Source organism: Cyprinus carpio, chromosome B8, assembly GCF_018340385.1.
Source record: "Cyprinus carpio isolate SPL01 chromosome B8, ASM1834038v1, whole genome shotgun sequence".
NCBI classification, from domain to species: domain Eukaryota; kingdom Metazoa; phylum Chordata; class Actinopteri; order Cypriniformes; family Cyprinidae; genus Cyprinus; species Cyprinus carpio.
The window spans coordinates 10,820,692-10,841,185 of record NC_056604.1 but is presented as its reverse complement, the minus strand read 5'-3'; positions in this window follow the sequence as shown (position 1 = coordinate 10,841,185).

The window sequence follows — 20,494 nt, the reverse complement described above, 5'->3', positions numbered from 1 at the left end:
ACTGAAGAACATCTTATACCTGGTACTTCAACAGTCTTCCTCTCAGTTTTATCAGTAGAAACTCCACAGCGACTGTCTAGACGTTTAACATCACTGTGTGCTTGAGTGCAGTGTCAAGTCAGCTAATATTATTGCTGCCTTATTTGCTAATCAAAGTGCTAACTTATGAGATGAGCTGAGTGATCCTGTTAGCATTGTGAAGAGGCATCTTCAGGGCTGTCATTTTTCTCTTCTACTCCATGCTCGTTAGAGGACAACAATCTGCTCATTAGGAGTGTAAGTAGTGGGCCTGAATATGAGTAACTCTCCAGAGAGGCTGCTCAGAGCTGTTTGCAACTGGCAAACTACTCAAACATAAATTTTGGCAAATTCTCTGTCTATGGATGGAATACTTGTACTACATGCTGCAAAATTTGCAAAAATGTGCAGTACATACTTAAGAATACTAGGAGAAATATTGCAAACAATAATGCAACACACTCATTACTATTATTATTTTAGACATTTACATATTTGAAATATCTGAAACAGGTTTGCTACTGTTTTTAAATATATATGATTTATTTATGTGTATATATGAATTATCATTAGCCTATATTTAGATATTTATAACAAACCAGTTTCAGCTGACACACTCTGGAGTTCTGATTACAGAATTCTGAATATAATTTGATTTACATCAATTTTCAGAGTTAGGATTAGAGAATAGTACATTAGAATCTTCTGTAATTTGCTTAAGATTGGATGTTTTCTGTTTCACTTTTCATAGCCTTCAGAATATATCAAATAATCTGTTTGATTTATATCTTTTAGTATGTGTTTCTGTGGCTAAATGAGTGTTTCATAACCATGGCATTACATCAGAATACAGAAAATTGAGCATCCATTTGACCAGTTTTAAATTAAACATTAACTCCTGTTCTCTTGTTAAAGCTGCTAGCACGTCACTCTAGAGGTTGTAAATACCTTCTCATAGCCTCGTCCTCACCTCCGTGTATATAACTAGCTACAGTAATGAGGTCCACCAGATGGCTCAATATGTGCATGTGATTTGTGTGTAATTTGGCAATATTGTATAGTCCTCCTGACCCAAAACTTAATGCATTCTACCAACTTCAGTATACAACAACCTAAGTATATGCTCAATTCTCAACTACTAGATATATTCACAAAAAACATCTGTTTATCATTTGAAGAGAATCCACTGAAGATATTTTTGCCTGGATTAAATGCAGATTAATCAGATTGTCAAGTCTGTTTTTATTCCTCTCATTAGATTTTTTATCTTGGATCATGACTAGAACGTCAATTTTTTGGCCTATACCCCTTCATGGCAACAGTTTATATATTCCTTCTTTGACATCATGAATGATTTTGTCACCTCTGTCCTTTCCATCCCATTAATAAGGCAAACACATTACGGCACAGCAAAGGGAAGATAACAGGAGCCTGGATTTTCCTCTCGAACCTCCTCCCAAAGAAAAAAAATATTATCTTATGCTCATTTATGATTTAAGCTTTGACTTTGTGGTTGCCTGTAAGGTTTTGAGAGTGAGCCGGTCCCATGGACAATGAGAAGCAGCAGCTGGACTAAGCTGGGGAACAGAGAGATGACTATGGGCATGGAAAAATGGGGTATTCAATATCAGCATTAGGTTACAAAATTCAGCATTGTCAACACTTTTACACACTTCTTTCTCTGCAGCAGGAATTGAGTGACTTTACCCTCTGCCAAACACACTTAACCTTCATAGCACTCTTAAACAAATCTTTTTCAGAGCCATGGCTTACTGGTGTCCAACACAATGAGCTGGAGTCTAATATAGGAGAGTTTGGTTTGCCATATGATTCTATTCTTGATTCCAACTCCCTTCCCCTTAATTTTCTGTCCTTTCTGTCTACTCTCTTCTAAATAAAAGCGCCAAAAAGACCAAAAAACCTCATGAGATCTGGTAGTGTTGGAAAACAACATGCATTAGCAATTTTTTCATGCTCTTACCATTCCATCTAAGACAAATGTTCTCTGTCTGTAAGGGTCTGTCTTTCTCTCATGTGCTTTCTTCATCTCTGCCTACCATTATCCCGGTTTGTCTATTTTCCTACACCGCGTTTGTTTTTCTGCAGCATTCCAGCGTTCCATTGCCGCATTAAAGCCGGATTCCTGAGTATAAATGGATTACATCATTGTTATTGAATAGATGTTGCTAATTCAAACGTGCTGTATGGATTTGTTTTTAGAAATCAAGTACAGTAAGTGTTCAGGCAAGAGCAAGGGCACTGGACAGGAGGAAGCAGAAAGAAACAGAGAGAAAGCCACAGGAGCAAGTTAAAGAGAGCCCAGCTAAACTTTATTTTTTACCCTGAGTGTTGGGTTTGGAGGTACGGCCGAGCTTAGTGGCTGGGCTGTGTTTGGGTTTCTCCCTATCTGCTGACAGCCTTCTCCACTGGATCGAGGCAGGACGCTTCCCACAGCGCCGTCCCAATCATGCCAATCAGATTTGACATTTCGAGTGGGCCCCAGAGTCAGGCCGAGCAACAGACTGACCTGTGAGCTCTGTTAACAATACCACTCAGCAGATTTCAACACCCGCTCAGTTCCCAAACACTGCTGTACATCTCTAGGCTTGATATTGTCGCAGAGGACAAATTGAATTGGGCTTAAATTGAGCACTGGATGAGAAAAAAAACAGCATTATACATCTGCTTTTCACACTGAAATGCAGCAAATTGGCTCAAAGGGCTGCTGGGTATTTTGGGACATGTGAACGCACATTATTTTTAAAATTTTCCATCAGACTACTGTTCTCCTGGGACCTCACAATGAAGAACCTAAACAGAGACAGCCAACTTAAGTTGCATTAATGCAAACGTGTGTGTATAAAACTGAGCAAAAGTGATCGAAACGAAGATAAAGCAGGAGTAGGAGAAATCTGAGAGTCCTGTGATTATGCCCATGAGTTTTTCCACACATACACACAGTTGTTCTGACCACCCAGCGACCGACCCCATCTCTACTGCCCCTCACCCAGCCTGAAGCATGAGCTGGAAAAAACTACACTGCCCACTTCCTCTTCTTCCACTTTCAGTCTCTTTCTCCCACTCTCCCTGCCACTCCCAGTCATGTTATATCAGCTCGTAAAGGTGGAAGACTTTGAACCCCATTGTTAGAGAATCTTTTGCCCCTCCCCAGATGACAGCTTGGTTGCATGTCCATTAACCATATAGTAAAAGACATATCTATACATTTAGGATTTCAGGAAGTATGGGGGAGAAAGGAGTAGTTAATTTTTTAAGTCAGTTTTTATACAGGCTATTCAGTGTTTAAACCACTGGGGGATGTTATCGTAATATACTACTGTTCAAAAAATTTGGAGCCAGTAAGATTTTTTTTTTTTTAAGAAATTAATATGTTTATTATCCAATCATTTTTTAATTTTAAAATTGTTACATAAAATTTCTATTTCAAAGAAACACTGTCTCGCAGATATTATCAACATTGATAATAATGAGAAAATTCTTTAGCAACATATTAGAATACTGTAATGGTTGTTTAAAATTTAGCTTTACCTTTACAGAAATAAACTGCATTTTAAAATATTTAATATAAAATAAAATAAAATAGTTATTTTAAACTGTAATAATAATATTTAGCAATATTAAGGTTTTAAATAAACTCTAGCATTAGAGACTTCTTTAAAAACATAAAAGTAGTGTATATTTGTAATGATAGATAGATAGATAGATAGATAGATAGATAGATAGATAGATAGATAGATAGATAGATAGATAGATAGATAAAATATGATGAATATTAAAAAATGTGATAATATTACTTTTCTAACTGTTGTAAACTAGATGTTTGAAACCAACATAGAAAACTGCTTCTAGACAAAGCATGCATTCCTGCAATTACAGATAAAATCTTCTCTTTCAAACCTGTAAGTACTTCAGCTTCACAGTTTCATTTATGCTTAGAGAAGAAAGTTAAGGTTTCTGTTAGGGCAATGTGAGCCTGGCACAAGACAGGGCCTTGAAGTCTTGCAAACCCTCTGAGGACTCAGACTGCTGCTCTTCTGATGGTTAGGAGAACTTCTTTCCTGCCACTAGTGCTGTGATCTGGCTTTGTCATTAACACTACTGCTGTCCGAGGATTACAGTAGCAGTACAGATTACCATCTCTCACATTCTACCCACTAAAACCAAGCCAGAGCACCTAGTCTGATGGACAATTCTTTTAAATAATAGAGCATTTTCTTTTACTGTTTCTCTCCTTCTACATGTACTGTACACTTGCTTTTTGCTCGCCATCCTCACTGTACCTCAGTGTCTCCCTCTCTTTTTTCCTTCCTTCTTTCCTCTCTCTGGTGCAGATGTTGCAGCGGTAGCAAAGGTCAGAGGTCACTGAGGGTTTGGGTTTCCTGAGCACAGCCTCCTGCAGAGCTCAGTCAGAACGCTTCCTTCAGCTCAGCCCACTCACTGCAGCCTCCTCTGCAAAAATATTAGTCTTCAAGAAGCACAGGGGAAAAAGAAGAGTGAAGGAAAATATCCTTTTTCTTTGCCAGCTATGATGGCACAATCATGGCTTCATCTTAAAGTAAAAAAAAATTCTGAGAGTGCACTTTGCTGAGCACAAATAGGGTTGTCGTGTCCAGGTCATATTTCACACCAAAATCAATAACAAAAAAAATTACATTTTGGATAAAGGCAACGCACTCTATATATTAAGGACCGTTATTAAAATTAGTCAATGCCATTTATTAAAATTTTTTAGCTCCATGGCAATTAAGTACATTTACCACATGCACATAAAATCCTAGTAACTAAACAAAATAATTATTATTTTTTTCTCCATTATGATAAAAAGAATGATATCTTTCATGATTCAGTAGTAAGCATTTTCAGGCTTTGTGAGATTCATCTGGGAGATTGAGACAAAAAAAATAAGGTTATATTTTTATATAAATCCGTTTATAACCAGCATAACAACTTAAGTGAAAAGTTGACTAAAACATGAATGAACATGATTTGGCATAACCTCTTTTGCTTTGAAGTTAAAACAGTCAATTACACAAATTTGCACATTTCATTAGCAACCTAGAATAGTACAGTGCTTTATATTTCATAGTATGTAATTACTTTAAATATTCCAGATTAATGAATCCTGAAACTTTGTTTATTTCCAGATTTAATTTAGATTTTGAATTCCAAATTTTCAATAAGATTTCAGACATTTGGGTCCCACTGTTTTTATATAAGTATATATTAAACATAATGTGTGTTTGTGTACATGTTTACAAGCAAAGCCTATAAGTTTGTGTAACTGTGTGTGCTCTAGCAAGGGCCCGGAGGTCCGGCCTCAGCACTCTTTATAAACACATCAGTTGAGTTGACAGTGCATAGTAGGGGTGGACTGCAAGGCAGGGAACTGGGACACAGTCCTCATAAAAAATCACTTCTAATTTATTTCCCCCCAAATTGGAAATTGCACGCTCACACCTGACTAAATCATCATGCGTCAACAGAAGACGGCCCCCCGCCGCACACAGGCGAAACCTGAGCTCAGCTTTGCTGCACGGTCTTGGGACAGCCAGGCATGAAAAAACACACACGAATGCACTGCGCCCCCTGTAATGGATTCTGCAGATGTGCCGGTCCAGATAGCCCTGTTCTCAATATGGCCTCTGCTATTTAGAAATCCTTTTTCAAATTTGTAATTTTGCTTTTTTCATTCCTAACTCTCTCTCACACACTGGTCAGGATGGCCTCAGAATGCCCTTTTACTCTTTCTTATGCTCCCTCTCATGGCTTGTAGCTACTACCCTTTCTTGTACCCTACCACCCTCCTCCCTTGCCTTCAATTCCTCCCTTCAGCTCATCTATCACGTCTGGGCCAGTTGGCGTTTATACGCGGGGTGTCCATGCTCAGCATGCTTCAGGAAAAGATGCCTTCCCCTTAATATCATAGTCTTTATTTAACTCATAATCAGCTTTCTGATCAGATCATTTTACCTCTGTTTTTATTTCCTTCTTCGTTCCTCCCAGGTTCCTGCCTTGTTCACACTCTTTCTCTCCTTTTTAATCTCTGTGGAGTCCCAGCTTGCAACGCCTAATGTGGAACGCACATGTTATTTTGCCAGATCAGATGCAGTTTACCATAAGCTTGACATAAACCAAACAAACATCATTAGTGCTCATGGGATAGGAGGTATCAAGACAGGACGGGTCGTGTCGGATCACCACTGAGACAAAACACCAATCCAGACCTCCACAAGATGGCTCAGCTCATTTAATGGAGTTGTGCAGTCTAGGAAACCAAAATGTTGTTGGTTCAAACCATGCGAGGGATCAGAAGTATACTATTAGCATTATGCCCTACTGTAAAACACTTAGCCCAGTGATGCTCTAATGATACTCTCCCTGCAATACGTGTCAGCCAAATTCCAAATTAGATACAGGCTCAAATTAATTTAACTATGCTTAGCCTGTGCACTGGGGACTATGGGAACCTGCACAGTATTGGAGACAGTAAATAAATAAGGCACCAAAATGTAAATATCTGGTATAACCAAATCAAACTAGTCTAGGGTGATGACATGAAATTTCAGTATATAGTGTCTTGAAGAATGAATTTCATTTATGAAATACTACTGACATAACTCGAAATTCTCAAAAGTCATTGAATTATATCACATATATTAAGCTATATGTTTTTGAGTCACTAAAAAGAATCAACTTATGACAGTGATTTGTTCAGGAATTGTACTACTTTTCTTGAGTATGTTTGATTCACTAATAAGAATCTGCTCACTAGAGTCAATCATTGAGCAATCTGATTAAACTGGTAATATGATGTAAGAATGATTCACTAAAATGAACCAGCTCACAAAAGTAATTCAGTCCATGTCAGCAAAAGCAAATGTGCAAATTTTTTTTTTTTTTTTTTTAAGGAATCAGTTTCTAACCTTATACTGTATGTTATGTCTATTCAGTGATGACATAAAACAAATTTTTCCATAACCTTGCCCAACAAAGCTAATGACAGTGCATTCAAAACAGTTCCGTATGCATCCAAAATTGAAAACAAATAATGTATATATGGAAGTGTTGGCTAAAATGAACATTTAATTCACATATAATAATGCACTCCACAATATTTAAGCGTAGCTCTAAAATAACTAACAATCCTTCTGAGAACAGATCTAGTGAGTAGAGATTCCATGGCTGACTAATGTCCTGGTTTGGTAGAGAGTGAAGGACAGCAGTAGTCAAAGGTCAGACAGGGTTAGGCTGTCAATGCTATGACACAGAGCGCTTTAACTCTCTCTCTCTCTTTGCCCTCTGTCTCTCCAGGGCCATGCCAGATGTTAAAATCTATGTAACTACTGACAGGCCTACACAGATCTTTCTCTCAGCCTGTGACTGACCCTTACAACCTCTGTTCTCACAGCTGTTGTACTGTAGAGTACTGTTTCCAAAGAGATGGCAGTCAGAACAGAAGAAAAGGATGGATGATGCTATAACTTATGTGGTAAAATGTTGTGTATCGGATCAATGTTTTCACTAAATATACTACACAATGTGTGAATGATGTGAATGGTGTTGATGAAATATGTGTTTGAAGGGGAGATGACTGATTATGTAATAAAAATATATTAGACTGTTTAGGATTTTGCACAGTGATGTTCCCAGATTTTCCACAATGAATGTAAAAAAAAGAAAAAGAAAAAAAAAAAGAAAGAAAGTCATGCTTAAGTCACGCTGGAATTCTTTCTGAGAGAATGGATGACATCATAGAAAATATATACCACACAATTTGTGTGTGTGTGTGTGTGTGTGTGTGTGTGTGTGTGTGTGTGTGTGTGTGTGTGTGTGTGTGTGTGTGTGCTTTTGTGACATATCAGGACACAACTTTGTATAATGACATGGGTATGACACAGGTATTACAAGGAGAGGGTGACTTATGAGGACATAACCCATGTCCCCATTTTTCAAAATGCTTATAAGCGTTAACGCACATTTGTGAAAGTAAAAATGCACAAAGTTTCCTGTAAGGGGTAGGGTTAGGTGTAGGGTTGGTGCAGGGCGATAGAATATACAGTTTGTACAGTATAAAAACATCATGCCTATGGGATGTCCCCACTTTTCACAAAAACAAACATGCGTGTGTGTGTGTGTGTGTGTGTGTGCGCGCATGTGTGTGTGCGCGTTTAAGAGAAAGAGAGAGAGAGAGAGAGAGAGATGGAGAGAGACAGAAAAGTTAATATATTAGATATATAGAAATATAGAAACATATAGCATCAAATAACAACAATAAAAGGTAATTACATTATGATATGATATGGAAAACCCATTTATAAATAATAAGACTTCAAGAAAAAAAAATGTAAAAAAAAAAAAGAAAGAAAGAAAGAAAGAAAGAAAGAAAGAAAGAAAGAAATAAAGAAAGAAACAAACAAATAAATAAAAAAAAATACAATTCTGATATTTTTCTTTGCGACTACATTCTATCAAAACTGTACACTTTAAACATAATTCTAATTAGACTGCACATCAACCCTCTAAATACATACTCTTTTTCTGTAATTTAGCATTCAAAAAATTAATGAAATTAAACAAATTATAATAATAATTTCCTGCAATTTTAGGTAATATCTGACAATGAATGACAAACGAATGAATGAATGTATTTATGAATCAGTGCTACAGTATGCAATGTCAAAGTATAAATCTACAGAATATTACATAAAAACCTGGATTATATCAAAGTAGTATATTTAGAAAGGTTTTTGAGATCCATTTTATTGGACAGTTTAACTCCAACCCAAATCAAACACACCAAAACAAGCTAAACAAAGTATTCAAGAGATTTAGAAAGATACAGGCAGGAGAGATTGATCAGGATTGGCGCTAAACTCTGCAGAACAGTGGACCTTCAGGCTCAGATGATGTCATAAAGAATAATATAGAATGTTTTATAGTAAGCTTGGATAATGTCTTGGATAAAGTACTTGGACTGAACTCATATAGTCTGTCAACATAAGAAAACTGCTTACAGCAGTGCTAATATGCTCTGTGGTAAAAATGCCGGCATGTTTTTCTAGTTCTGAATTTTAGCGGCGGGGATGAATGCAACAGTCTGGATTTTGTCACATTTGAGCACTGGATGTTTTTACACCCCTACAGTCCCTTATGGCTGCACTAATCTGTTAACCCACTGGATTTCGTCACTCATTGAGCAACAGCCCAAACAATAATGCCACTTGGTATTATCACAACCATGCAAGAACAACAGCCATTTAGACAGGAGTCACACTGGGGTGTGATTTGCATGGGTGACCACTGGGGCTAATAAGACAAGCAAACATTTTTACAAACAAACACATCTGTTAAGGCACTGTCTCAGGTGATTAATCACCGTAGTAATTGTGGTGTAGTCCTCCCAACCAACAAGTCAGGTTCTGTGCTGTGGGAAACATGATCTGGGCTAATACAACCTGCAGTGCTGTGCTAAGTTGTGTTTGTGTTATTACAGCTTGTCCAGCTGCATAAGCAACAATGCCTTGAAGAACTGAACACACCCCAAGACAAATCCAAGCCATATAACATCACGCAACACCGTTGTACCACCATAAACCGCCAAATTAAACACCACCATACCAGACTGATCCAAGCACCTTCAAACTGAACATAATCATACCAAACAAATGAGTGAACATCATCATAAACATTATCATACCAAACCACATCAAAAACACAATGTAACACCTTTAAATCCACTCAGAATAACCATTTCAAACATAAGCAAACCAACAGGCTCTTTTGCTGGGTAGATATAGTACAGATTATTTTGGGACTACTCAGTTCTTGGCCCAAGAACAGGCTCTTTCTCTGCGTAAATATACAAGATCTATTTTGAATTATAGAAAGCAAAATGGCAGTACTCTAAATCCCATGGTGAACTTATGGCTTGCAAATTTTTCTGAATTTAAGTATTTTCTTCCTAGTCAGTCTATCAAACCTTCAAACTTTGTGTTTTTTTTTTTCTAAATTTCAGGAATTGAATTGGAATTTAAAGGGCTCTCTCCATTCTGAATTGCACACAGACCTGCCACAAACACATTCAGTGTTTTAAAATATTAACACAGGGTTAAAAAATAAAGTGTTAAAAAATAGCATATGCACAGTTCAAAAAATAACACATTAAAATTCCACATAAAAATTAAATAAAATCAAATCAAAAAGTATAGAGGTAAAATAGAAAGTAGATAATTCACATTTACATCCATTTACATTATCTAAAGTGACTTACATCACATCCAATCAGATCTCACTTTTCCATGACCTACTCCATGCTCTACTCTTTAAGCTACAAGAATAAAAAAAATATTTTAGTAAACATCATAGACTTGATCTTAATTAGAAACCATTCAGCAAGGCAACTCCCACTTTTATTCTTAACTCCTCCTCTCGGCTTCCCACTTTTTGTCCCACCTCTGCTCTAGCATCACTAATGAGACGTGCTGAGCGAGACCTCCAAAAAAGGCTCCAAAACGTGGCGATTAGGATCTGGGTAAACCAACTCTGCCTCCTACTTTCCTCCCCTCTTCTCTCGCTCTGTCTTTCTTTGTCTCTCCCTCTCTATCTCCTTTTCCTTCAATCCCTGTGTGGCTGTATGTAACATCAGTAAAGCTGTCAGGCAGCGCAGCCAAGATAAACAGGCCGAGGGCTGGGTTCAGAGGTGAGAGGGGCTGAAATGTTTTTCCTAAGGAACTGAGGGACCCCTGGAGAACCATGGCTGGGGCCAGGCAAGGGCCAGCGGGGAAGACGATCCCCTCGATTGCCCTCTCCACACTAACACATTGGCCAGTCTCCTCTCTCTCTTTTTCTTTCTCTCTCTCTTTCTCTTACTCTCCCTCTTTCTCCCGATCTGCATCTGTGTACACAAATACTCTCGACAGGATCCCCTTCACACGTACACACACTCATTCATTCATTTGCTGTACTGGCTCTTTAAATTACTGCTGTGTCAACACAAAGAACATACACTTGCATACACTCACACATGAAGGTACATACTGTATGTACAGTAGTTAACCAGCATAAGAATATAATATAACCTAACCTAACATACTCCTTTCACATTCACTTGCTGAGAAATTAAAATTAATTGCTATTCCTTTGTCATCTTTTAAAAAAAACTTTGACATATCTACTAATCTGCAAAAATGCATGGCAGAATAGTGCCTGTATGGAGTGTGAGCATATGGTATAGACTTTGGGAGGGGTGATATCACTCACCCGAGAGTGACCTTTCTCCCTTTGGCTTTCTCTCGTCTCGTGCTCTTTTCATAGAGAAAGTACAAACAGAATGGCTGACAGACAAAGAAGGGAGCAAGAGAAGGTACCTAGGTATTGTAAAGCAAACCAGAAGCATTATAATCTAGAATTGGGTGATACACTAAAACGAACTGTAAAAATAGAGGGAGAAAGGCATGGGTCTGATACGTCCACGCCAAGAAAAGCATGCTGAACTGAAATAGGACAATAAGATTGACAGAGCACAGGAAGAAGAACAGCAGAGGGTGAGAGAGTTGGCTCGATTTTAGTACATACTCGTTCCCTGCCATCTGGACCGGCGTTCATAACGCAGATCAAAACAGAAGGAATCATCTGGGCTCTGATTCCTTTTCATCCTACCCTGCTCCTGGTTCTCAGAGTTGATTCTGGTTCAGCGCTCCTGGCCTGTAATACTCCAGCACAGGTTAAACAGTAAAACTACGGTCAGTTCTGAAGGTTTAAAAAAACAACACAACTTATTCATCTTCTTTTGTCAGACAGATCCACATCTAAATGCATGCATCTTGAAAACAAGAACAACAATATTTCATAAAATAAGTTTAAATTCCCTTCTAAATCTGTGCTGCCAGACTCTTGCAAAATATAACACAAAGGGAGTCATTTCTACCCTTTCTCTGTTTTTACCTTGTCTTCTTGAGAATAGGCATCATGGCTTGTGGTAACGGACCAAGAACTGATAAATTCCTAATGAATATGGAATTTCAACCGTTTTGTTGCCAAATCTCATTTTGTCTGGAGTAGATGTATTTATACTTATGACATTACACAGTAAAACGACAACAACAACAACAACAACAACAACAAAAAATGGTGGTGCATGTATACTACCGTTCAAAAGTTTGGGGTAAGTACTTTTTTCAAGCAATAAATACTTATACTTTTATTCAGCAAGGATACATTAAATTATTCTAAAGTGACATTCAACACATTTACAATGTTGCGAAAGATTTCTGTTTCAAATAAATGCTGGTCTTTTGAACATTCTATTCATCAAAGAATCCTGAAAAAATGTATCATGGAAACCACAAAAAATATTGAGCACTGCAACTGTTTTCAACAATGCTAATATGAAGAAATACTTCTTGAGCACCAAATCAACATATTAGAATAATTTCTGAAGAATCATGAGACACTGAAGACTGGAGTAAAGGCTGCTGAAAATTCAGCTTTGCCATCACAGGAATAAAATACAGTAAAAGTGTTTTGAAATTGTAATAATAATTGTACAATGTTAAGGTTTAAATAATAATTTCATGGACAAAATGACATACCTACTTGGAGAAGCTCAGCAAGCTAAAATCTGGCTGTGAGGAATATATCAAATCCTACTGCAGGAAAAGGACAACCAGGAGAACAGGACCACAACTGGAGAGTAACTGAAACATTTGTGCAACATGCATAAAATGGTAAACATAACATGCTGCTTTATTCCTACTTACATCCTATTTCTAATGTGCGAATATTTGTGTGTAAATGTGCTTGTATACGTTTAATTTTACTATGCTTTGGCACTTATTTACCATGCCAATGAAACCATTTGAAAGCTGTACTGAAAAAAAGATGTCATGAGGATGGAGCAGCATATCTGTTACCTGCTTTTTCTTTCCCAGCTTTCAGCTTCCTGCCACTGCTGCCCATCAATCTGCCCAGGTCACAATGGTCTGTGACAGACCCGTGCAGGACCGCAGAGGAAGACAAACACTGGTAGATACACACTTCCTTCCCCACCCCCATCATACTGCTCAAACAGGAGTCTGCCACCCTGTCGTCCTCCCTCGTGCTCCTCGGCACATCCTCTTGGCACATAAATACCCAGGAAAAACTTCCTGCCCTACTCCAAAACATGACCCAGAAATAAAAGAAGGTGAGACGGAACAAAAATAGAGGAAGGTTATATTAGGGTAGGAAGATGGTTTTATTTTTATTCGAGACATTATTGATTTTGTGCCTCAATATCAGCTGTATTTCTGTATACATCCAACACTCCGGGTTCAAACGCATATGCAACCATAGGATATGAAGAGACCCTGTGCAATTATATTATTTTCACTTGAGCTTTTTCCTCCCGCAGCCCTGAGATGTCCTTTCATTCTCCTCTCTCTCACTCACTCAGCATCTGTTACATCTAAACAGCCCACTTAACCTCATCTCTGTCACTTTCTCTGCCAGCAACATGCACATACACACAGAGGCATACTTTCTCTGAGATCTCTCACAATGCATTCATGACAGAAAAAGAGAGGAGAAATCCTTAGTAAAATTACTGGAGGACATTAATCATTAGGGCAGATTATATGCAGCCCCTGTACTGCCAGATGCCTCTCTGTTTGAGCCTCTGCTCTGCAATCTCAGGGCACTTCACCTCCGCTGCTGCTGCCTCTCAGGGAAGACGGCCATTGTTTCTGGCCAGCTTTTATTTCTTTATTCCTAACATTTTTTAAATAAGGCGCATTAGAGAGGTCTCATAATCTTTTCCCGCTTTTCAGCTCTCCTCAGCTTTGAACTTGGGGGCTGAAAACCACAACCCACTTCAGAACCTTTAGCCCTGTGTGGCCGCACACACTCACACACACATATATATGCACATGAAGAAACCCACACTTATGCCACAAAAGACTTGTTCCTCCATAACATGGTGCTTCAGGACTGAAAAATAGTCCTAGAAAAGGTTCTCTAAAGGCAACAAAAGGCTAAGGGGAATATAACTACACGTGTACGCGCACACACACACACACACACATACTCAGTCCTCTCTTAAAGGATTAGGGTATGAGAAGCAGTATTTAGGACTAAAACCACTAAAGTAGGGTTACTACTTTAGAAACTCTCTCTAAGAGTGATAAGTAGTCTCCACCTCATCTCTCCTTTCGTTGTGAGAAATTGAAAATGGCAGTGAGTTGCTGTAGTAATAACGGTGCTCCACAGCTCCTGTGGTGTTTGCTGATGCAGGAAAAAGTATTTTAGTGAGAGTAAGTGCAATTCCATGTTATGCATGATGGCCTCATACCTGTCAGCTGTGTGAACAAACAGACACAATCATAAGTAAACCTCAAAGCATCAACATCTACCACACATATGTGCTCAAGGGAAAAAGCAGGCAGAAAGAATTGCATCGTCTGCTATCTATTAAAATAAGATTAGCACATGTGTGAACTTAATGATGTCCCGCTGTCTATAACAATGGCATGGAGGTGCACAATATTTAATAGTGTTAATAACAAAGAAGAGGCTAAGACTTTACATGCTTTTATGTTTCAATCAGTCAAACAAATCATTCACAAATAAATCATTTATAATGGTTGTATGAGTACTTATGACTGTGTATAATGTAAAATATTTATTTTCTATATTTTAAATATAATTTATATATTATATTCATATTTGTTCTCACTATTAATTATCTATTAACTACACATTTTGCTTCAAATTCCTAATTTGCTGCTGATTACAAGTAAGCAAGGTAGTTGTTAAGTTTATGTATGAGATAGGATTAAAGGATCTAAAATATGGTCATGCACAATAAGGCATTAATATGTGCTTTATATAATAATATATCATATACTAATAATATATAATAATAATAATAATAATAACAATAATCAGCTAATATGCTAATCATACTAATAAGCAACTAGTTAATATTGAGAATTGCTCCGTAAAAGTAATATTAATAAAACTTAATATTTAAATGTCAAATTAATCAATTGTGTAGTGTTCAAAAAAACTAAGGAATTTGTAATTAATCTACTAATCAGACTTGTAAAAATATATACAATTGTTTTTATATTTAAATATTAGAAAACACTATTAAGAAAACATTTCTGGTCTTTTTATAATAAATAATATTCCCCTTTTCCACCTTTGTTAAAATGTATCCATCTATTTATCTATCGATCTATCAATATTTTTATCTAATATTATTTTATCAACTTTTATTTTGTTTTACAAATGATTTTTGAAATACATTTTCACCATGTTTGTTGCTTTATAAAAGTATATAAAGAACTCTTTTCACTTGTTCCAGAACATTTCATTTGTGGATTCGCTTTGGCTGGCTGGGGTGTAGAAGAGAAATGACCAACAGGAGCAAAGGGAAAGATTTCATTCCAAAATGTGCAAATAGTTTCCCCTTCTCATTTCCTCTCCTGCACACAGATCTACAAATGTGAGCATAATGACAGTAAATCCATTTAGATAGCACACAACAATCCCGTTCATTTAAGAATTAGTAATGGTGCACAGAGCACGGCAGCATCTTGAAACAATGAATCACTGGACAGGACACATTTAGACAACGTCTGTCCAGAGTGTTAAACACTAGGTGTAACAAATCCGGATTATCTGGCAATGGATTATCTGGTATTGTTTAGACACACACACACACAGAGAGAGAGAGACACAGACACAAACTCTCATTACCTCACATCACCATACTATATAGAGTGGGGTTGGGGAAAGGTGCTTGAGAGCGGTGGAACATTAAGTGTTTCGAGTCACCCTGTGAACTCAAAGCTATTGTGCCCGTATGCTGGCCCATATCTGGGAGGCAGGGGGCTCTGCCATGACAGGGTCCCATAAAGATAGTACTAAGAGAGTGAAGTGCAGAGAGGCTTCATCCTGCGCTCTCTGCCCGCTGCCCCTTCACTTGAGTATGTTCTTTGGTATGTGTTGCTCCCCAGCCATTGTGAATCTGTGCTCTCAATGGCCTTATCTCAGTGGTGTGGCATCTGTCCAATAGTTTTAAAGCATTAACACTTAAACTGTAAATTTGTTGTTGCTGCAACTCTATACAGCCAATACTATAAGTTTGTAGAGGCACAGAATTTTGTTTGTTTTTTAAATACCCAGATCTTAAAAATAAACGTTTATTTTCGGCTAGAGAATAAAGTTCTGTTTGAAATTTTAAAGTCTGAATTGAAATTACTGCATTTAAAAAAAAAAAATCCTAAAAGAAAGCATCGTAAATGTGTGTATGTGTGTTAGAAGGTGTTCCTCCGGAGCTGATTACCCTCCCTAGGATCCGTTTTGGTGGTGAGGCGCGGCCGAGAGAGCGTGAGAGGGGACAACCGGAGGGACAGCAGGAGGGAGCGAGGCAAGAGCGGAGAGGGAGTTCGACGCGGAAGACATGGACTGGCTGTTTGATGGCCATTCCAGCTGAACAAACAAAACACCCCAAAACACGACGAACCTGGGAGTTGGAAATATGTGCGGGTTTGCTACGAGGTCAGATTCCTAACCGTCTCTAATTCAATTTTACAAACAGTAAGAAAACACAGAGTTCGGAGCCTCGGTCTCCTTACAAACAACACACATACACAGTTAAACAAAACACGGAGGATTTTATCTGTTACCTAAAAGCGGAGAGGCAACGGGGTCAAGTGGTTCTGAAACGAGTCCATTTGGGTTACTGTTAAAATTTCAAAATAATGAATGTGTTGAACCCAAATATTGTGATTTGTCCGTCTCGCTTTTTGATGCACAAGTCTCCTCAAGGGGTTCCCGCCACAGTGTCAGTAGCCAGGAGAGGCTCGCGCGCGCGCGGTGGTCCGGTCAGCTCTGCTAAAGACATTAGTGCTGCGCTCGAGGAGAGCGCGGGAGGCTCATAGACAGCGCTCACTTCTCTAAATAAACATTAGTCTTAAAAAGTTTGGCCCCGCGACCTCTCTCTGATCACATTTCACTCTGGATAGTAAACTTCATTTTTATCGCGGGACTTTCCCATTCTTTCCGAAAACAGTCTTCGGTTTACGAAGATATGAAATGCATACACTGACAAAGTTTCTTTCACCTGGCTCTGGAATAGACGTGTATCCCATTTCTTTTACTGTGGAAAATAGAGCCGTTAAAAGTGACACGGGAATTAAGTTTTAATTTCAAGATGAAAAGGTATGCATGCTTCTCCGTTGAGAAACGTGTTTGGATTAGCCCTCAAAACCAAAAGATCATTATTTTGTTTAGACAGACCTCAAAATTTCACACTGAGGGGAAATTTGTCTTCTAGAGTGCAAGAGGGAGACTATAGGTGAAACGTTATGCCGTTATCTGAGGCGACTGTACATCCCCACATTTCACTTAAGATTTTTCTCAGTCTGTCACTGATAGGTTCTTGGGACTAGCCAAATTGAAAAATCACTACCCTTGTTGCACCATTTGTAATTATATGTCATTTTCTAAATTGGAAAAGTGTTATACTTTGTATAGTTCTTACTAAAAGCGAACCTTAGTTAATGTTTGCCTGTGAAGAAAAGAATTTTGAGATGTGCGCCACTCATGAAGATCCGGTTTGCATGCAAAGCAAAATGAAGGCAATACGTAGGCTAAATGAGTCAAGCAAACCTGAGAATAAGCCATTCAAATCATTTAAATCAATAAGTGGTTAAAATGGGCCCTTTTTTTTTTGGTAGCCTAGTAGTGGTATCCTGACCGGATAACGGGAGCATGCTCGAGGACAGACGACAGCTGCCCCTCTCCATCAAACTAAGAGTTTTTGGGGTCACAAGTTAAGTCCTTGGGCTTCCATAACGCTAACACTAAACCGTCACTAAACCAGGCTCCGCTTCGGTGATATCCAGGCCACATCTTGGAGGAGTGTGCGTTACTGTTTTCTGGCAAACAGAGAAGACGCACAGGAGGATAAGTTGGGCATGTTGCCATGGAGACCGTCATTATACGTACCATACATCACTTTCTGTCGAGCGGTCATGTTTAGGTCATATAAAGAAGCTATTGTGCTTATCTGATGACAGAACAGATTTCAGAATTTTCTTCAGTAATCGCTCATCGCGGTGATGCCCGTGTGTTTCTCTCCGTGCATGTGGGATGGCAGGCCAACAGCAGGTGTCCTTCAGTGAGTCCCAGTGAGTCGAAGTCGATGGGGCGAACACTTCCAAAGTTAATATTTTGTTTCCAGAGAAGAGGGGAGGCCTGTATCTCTGCTTTATTTACACATTCTAAATTAATTAAGCAGAGGATTCCTCGGTGCGCTAGAAAAACATGGAGGGGGAGATGCTGGGCTGCGAAGGGAGGGCCTAATTTATTGTGGCCGTACATCTCTGCTTCATGCCAGGGTGTCAGGGGACTCGGCCGACGGCATTCCTTCACAATGAGGACTAGAGCTCCCATCATCTGTTTATTTCACCGCTTTAAATGAAAGAGTATGTTAGAGACGCAGAGAGAGAGAGAGAGAGAGAGAGAGAGCAGCAAAGTTTAAAGACACAACAACAAAGTTTATTGTGGAATCCACTGATAAATGTCTTAACGAGCAATATGATTAGGAAAGTTACAGCGCGCCAATATTTCCAAAGCCACATTGTAATAATAAAACATCTAATATTAACTTATGCAGGTTTCGTCAATAGGTTTCATTATATTACATTAACCAAAAAGGGAAAATAATAATAATGACATCACGTTATTGCGCATTAAAAAAAGAAGTTTGGACCCGATATCGTGTTTTTAAAAACGGCCTCACGGAGATGAATAAAAACTTGTAGCCTATATCAGACTAAATGTACCACGAGCACAAGCACGAGCGTGCACCACCGTGTAGCTCTTGCAGCAGGTGCCCCAGTTCATCTAAGGTAATATGTATCTCAGACTCATTTTTATATCAAGACGCTTTAAATAATTTTCTAATTATAACTATAGAACTAAAATAGATGTACAAGCTGGTCTTGTAAGTAGATCCTCACTAAAACTAGACACGCAGTGGAGTGTTGTTCGTCACAAGCCAAGAACAACGACAACTATTTAATAGGCCTAATAATAATTTTGAAATAATGCGTTAAACTATTTTAAGTGTTTTAAATAAAATATCATAATATGCAAAAAAAAAAAAAAAAAAAAAAAAAAAAAAAATCAAAAATAGGCCTATATACTGCCACTGCCACAATGTTCCAAATGTATAGCCCAAAGCATGGCATAGTCCTATTTTATATTTTACACATTACATGAATATTTTTAAAGCTGACGTTTGCTGTATGAAACTATATAGCCAACTATATGAAATAATCTGTTGCTTATTAGGTTAATGAAAGGTTGAGAGTGTGGTCTGCAAGCAGCCTAATCATGACAGAAGAATAAGTAATCCTTGTCAGCGTTTTTATGCATTATCCGAAACAAAAATATGAAAAACGGAGCCATATGTAAATTCTTTGTTCGTTAATTGAATTGCCCATAAACTAAATAATAATACGCATACACATTTATCATTAAAATTAATTAACTTACAACACAATTTATAATTAATACACCATTTATCCTGACGAGATAAAACATATTGTTAATGTATAGGCTACTGAATGATGCCTCCTCGTTTTACGCGTCCAGTGAAAGCCGTTTCTAAAAGGAGAAAGTTATGAAAAGCGCCTGCTGTACAGCAGAAAAGCCTGCTAAGAAATTATTTATGTTCAGTTATGCTTAAATAATCAAAAAAAAAAAACATCTAGAATATAGGCCTTGTGTAAAATTAAATGGTAATAGAAATATCTAAATGAAATCTAAATCAAACCGTCATCCCCTACAACAACGATTAAAAAGAGAAACTTATGCGTAACTAACATATAGGCTATACATTTATTTGAATGAAATGTCGATCGGATAGCGTTAGTAAAGGTGAACGTAAACTTAAATTTTATAATCAACAGCACAGTTAACTGGGGGGGAAAATCTCTGCACGCAACAGGGTGAACCCCGTAATTTGAATGACCAGCCAGTGCAAAAAAAGCAGACAAGAAAAGCTGACAACGTCGCAAAATGTAGAGAACATATAAAACACCAGGCCAGAAGCAAATACGCAGTTGTTTTAGAGGTATCCGTTTTAAAATTACAGCGATAGAAGAGATAAGTAGAGATAGGTTAAGCTTTGCTCCACGCGAAATCGTGGGTGGTCCCCTGGTGTAACTAACGCGCCACACGGAAAAAAATGAAAGCGAATGAACGGGCAATTAGTGGGATTTAAGGCCGTAACCCATGATTTATACTTTCGATCCGATTAAAGGAGAGTGATGTGATTTCTCATGGAGAGACAAAACAAGACTGAAAAGTACTGAACGTCAAGAGAGAAGATAAACGTCCCTTTTACATTAAAGCCAATCTCGCATTTCGCCTCCTTTAATCAAGAGCCCATCTCTCTGAA